At 38.1% G+C, this 4,749-nt stretch overlaps 1 pseudogene; it reads left to right on the top strand.

Moving 5' to 3' along the window:
* Gm5110 (predicted gene 5110) lies at positions 3,205 to 4,458 on the top strand (annotated as a pseudogene).

Here is a 4,749-nt window from a genome sequence, read left to right as displayed (position 1 = left end):
CTTGGTCAAATGGATGCATCTGGAGGATATCATCCTTAGTGAGGTAACCCAATCACAAAAGAATTCCCTTGATATACACTCACTGATAAGTGGATATTAGCCCAGAATCTTAGAATATACAAGATACAATTTGAAAAACAAGGAAATCAGAAGAAGGAAGACCAAAGTGTCCATACTTCATTCCTCCTTAGAATAGTGAACAAAATACTCATGGAAGGAGTTACAGAGACAAAGTTTGGAGCTGAGATGAAAGGTGGGCCACCCAGAGACTGCCCCACCTGTGATCCATCCCATAATCATCAATGTAAAGCAGACACGGTTGCATATGCCAGCAAGGTCCTTTTGATGAAAGGACCGTGATATAACTGTCTCTTGGAAGGCTATGCCAGTGCCTGGAAAATATATAAGTGGATGCTCATTGTCATTTATTGGATGGAGCACAGAGACCCTAATGGAGGAGCTAGAGAGATTACCCAAGGATCTGAAGGGTTCTGCAACCCTGTAGGTGGAACAACTATATGAACTAACCAGTACTCCCAGAACTCGTGTCTCTAGTTGCATATGTAGCAGAAGGTGGCCAACTTGGCCATTATTGGGAAGAGAGGCCCCTTGGTTTCACAATCTTTATATGCTCCAGTACAGGGGAAAGCCAGGTCAAAGAAGTGGTAGTGGGTGGGTAGGGGAGCCTGGTGAGGGGAGTGTATACGGGACTTTCGGGATAGCATTTGAAATGTAATTGAAAAAAAAATCTAATAAAAATTGAAAAAAAGAAAATTGATTTTTGATTATAAATATCTGAATAGATTTATTTCTAATGACTCTAGTGTGATTCTTTCAGAGCTGTTTCTAGAAACTACTCTTGATAATAACAAAGTTGTGACAACATAATATTAGAGGTAAAGAAACCAACCAAGTATGATAGACATTAGCAGGCAGGACTCTTTGTCTTCAAATGATATGATTAGTAACTAAGACAGATGCAGATACTCATAGCCAATCATTGCACTGAGCCTGGATACCCCTATGAAAGAGTTAGGGTAAGGTCTGAAAGAGCTGAATGGATTGCTACTACATAGGAAGACCAACACTGTCAACTCAGAGCTTCCAGAGCCACCAACTAAAGAGCATACATGGGATGGTCCAGGAGTACCTGAACATAGGTAGCAGAGGACTGCTTTGTCTAGCTTCACTGGGAGAGGAAGAGTCTAATTCTGTGGACTTGATTCCCCAGGGAAGATGGATGCCCTGGGTGGGTGGTATGGAATACCCTCTCAGAGGTGAAGAGGAGGGATGAAATGGGGAAGAACTCTGGGAGGAGGAAACAGGTGGGAGAACAAAATTTAGGCTATAAAAAAAAACAAATAATTAGTGAATAAAAGAAGAATTAGGATTTAAAACATTTTCATATATTCCATGTATTTTCTACATTAGTATATATATAATCATCTATGTTTTTGAATAAGTAGAACAAATTGAGTTTAAAATACTTAATTCAGAACAACTTTTAATGAAACCAAGTGCTTATTTCCAATACTACTGAATTCAAACATTCATGGTAGCTTTCGTTTTCTTTCTTTCATATATATATATATAAGATAACTCAATCAATTCCAAGTTTTAAATCATCCCCAAATACAGCAATAGCTAAATAGAACATTTTTATGTAAAAAAAAACTTTTTCTAAAAGTTAAGACATGCTTTGTCTGTATTATTTTCCTACCATGTTAATGTGGCTTTTCCTCCAACCTCACAAGATGACCCAGGATACTCTCAAACTTATGGGTTTAAGTAATCCTCCAGCCTCAGCCTTTTGAGATGCTGGGATTATATGCATGTTCTTTATACCGTGTTTAAAGGAGCATTTCTTAAATAAAACATCCATATTTTCAAACAATGCTTCTGGTTCTATAATTTTTTTCACTCTGAGTTTTATTGCGTCCTTTAAACTCAGCTCTTTACATCTCCCTGACTAGAATGACTTAGTCTGAAAATGTGAAGTGACAGGTCTTTTTTACAGGTATTATAAAAGTAATCAAGAGCAATGGGAGAAAGACCAGAACCCTATCACTGTTCATGCCCAGCAGCAGACTCTAAATCCTGCTATTATACAGACCAGTGAAAGGTAATTCTATGAATCTTTGAATCACAATTAAGAGAATACAATTGCTACCTCAGGTATCAATTTGTGTTTTTCTGCACAGAATTCTGATACAATATGTGCAAACTGAAAACTTGATTTATCACTTTTTTATCTGACAATGTGCAACCAGAGCTCTAAGTAGAAGCTTGTTTGTATATTCATGCAAAGGTTCAGAATTTAAGCTACAAATATTGCTTCAAATAAAATGTCAAACCACAATGTTTAGTATCAGTCATAAAAATAAAAAAAACCCTCACTATCAAACAATAAACAAAATGCAGATTTGTGTCAAAAGACTAAATTATAATAAGAAAAAGTAGTAATTAATGTTTAAGAAGCCATTTCCAAAAGTTTTTGTAAAGATTGAATATTAAAGAGAAAATGTTACTCATATAATTTTGAAAACCTAAATTAAATATTAAAATGTTTAATTGTAGTAGGAAAAGAAATAAAGGACATACATAGGACAAGAATATGTATAAAATCTTTTGAGGATAATAAGAAAAAATAACCGATTACCATCCAAATAAAAACTAGTAATTCAAAATCAACAATAGAAATTTCTCAAAAATGTTAAATTAGAAAAAAACAGGGCAAAATACTAAAGAAAGTTGAATCTTTTTAAAATAAGCAGCATAGAAAGACAAGTACGTTATTTTCACATTTTGTAACATGTATACAATACACATAGAGATAAAATTAAATTTATATAAATATTTATGTAAAAATTGACAAACATGATTAAGAATGTCAACTATAAAATTCAAAAACAAATTATAGTGGAATAAAAGACAACTAATACAATAACATAATAAAACTTATTTTCAAAAAAAATAATAAATTAGGCTACACTTCAGTTATATGAAAAATGCACAGTAAAAAGTTATATTTTTCGACTGATATTTATTACATTTGGGGCATTTATTCAACAAAGTTAAATAAAGCCAAATTAGAATTATTTTATTCTGTAGAGTACTATTCAGCATGACACCTGACAAGCTGGGTCACTGAGAAATGGAAAGTTGCTAAATAAACATGCCATCTCTGAAATGTTAGAGTTATAACGACTTATACTCTGGTTCTTTCTGCTGCTCTGTCGCCCTGCCCTTCACTGATTGCAATGGAAGAAGAAATTGCTGCACTCATCATTGACAATGACTCTGGCAAGTACAAAGCTGGTTTTGGTGGCGAGGACAACCCCAGGGCCATGTTTCCCTCCACAATGGCTAGCGCATCCCCTACATGGTGGGCATGGACAGAAAAACTCCTACATGGGTGACGAAACACAGAGCAAGAGGGGTAGCCTGACTCTGAAATAGTCTATGGAGCGCAGCATTGTCACCAACTTAAATGACATGGAGAAGATCTGGCATGACATCTTCTATAAAGAGCTGCTTGTGGCCCCTTAGGAGCACCCGGTGCTTCTGACCAAGGCCCCCTGAACCCCGAAACTAACTGAGAGAGATAACACAAATAATGTTCAAAACCTTCAATACCCCAGCCATGTGTATGGCCATTCGGGTGGTGCACTCCTCGTAGGCATCTGGGCACACCACTAGCATCATCATGGACTCTGGTGACAGGGTCACATGCACAGTGCCCATCTGTGAGGGCTATGTGTTTCCCCACACCATCTTGTGTCTGGACCTGGCTGGCCTGGACCTGACAGACTATTTTATTAAGATCCTGACTGAAAAGGGCTACAGTTTTAGCACTGCTGCTGAGAGGGAAATTGTTCGGGACATAAAGGAGAAGCTGTGCTATGTTGCCCTGGATTTTGAGCAAGGCATGGCTACTGCTGCATCAATTACCTCCCTGGAGAAGTGTGATGAGCTGTCAGATGGGCAGATGATCACCAGGGGCAATGAGCAGTTCAAGTGTTCTGTGACATCCATGAGACCACCTTCAACTCCATTATGAACTGTGATGTGGATGTCCGGAAAGACCTGTATGCCAATACAGTGATGTCTGGTGGTACCACCATGTAGTCAGGCATTGCTGACAGGATGCAGACGACTACAACCCTAGCACCTAGCATGATGAAGATTAAGATCATTGTTCCCACTGAGCGCAAGTGTCTGGATTGGTGGCTCTATCTTGACCTTACTGTGCACTCTCCAGCTTATGTGGATCAGCAACCAGGAGTATGACAAGTCAGGCCCCTCCATTGTCCTCTGCAAATGCTTCTAGATGGACTGAGCAGGTACCAGGCATCTGCTGAAGGAGCTGATTCTGAAGTATTGATTTGCCCTGAAAAATGTACACACCTTGTGCTAGCCTCATAAAACTGGAATAAGCCTTTGCAAAGAAATTTGTCCAGCTACTTTGCTGAACCTGTTTATCAGATTGAGGGGTTCTCTGGTGGAATTTTGGGGGTCACTTAAGTATACTATCATAACATCGGCAAATAGTGATATTTTGATTTCATCCTTCCCAATTTGTATCCTTTTGACCTCCTTTTGTTCTGCAATTGCTCTAGCTAGGCCTTCAAGTACGATATTGAACAGGTAGGGAGAGAGTGGTCAGCTTTGTCTAGTCCTTGATTTTAGTGGAATTGCTTCAAGTTTCTCTCCAGTTAGTTTGATGTTGGCTACTGGTTTGCTGTAGAT

This window comes from Mus musculus, chromosome 6 (genome assembly GCF_000001635.26).
Source record: "Mus musculus strain C57BL/6J chromosome 6, GRCm38.p6 C57BL/6J".
Lineage (NCBI taxonomy): Eukaryota > Metazoa > Chordata > Mammalia > Rodentia > Muridae > Mus > Mus musculus.
This window is presented reverse-complemented; position numbering and strand designations above follow the sequence as displayed.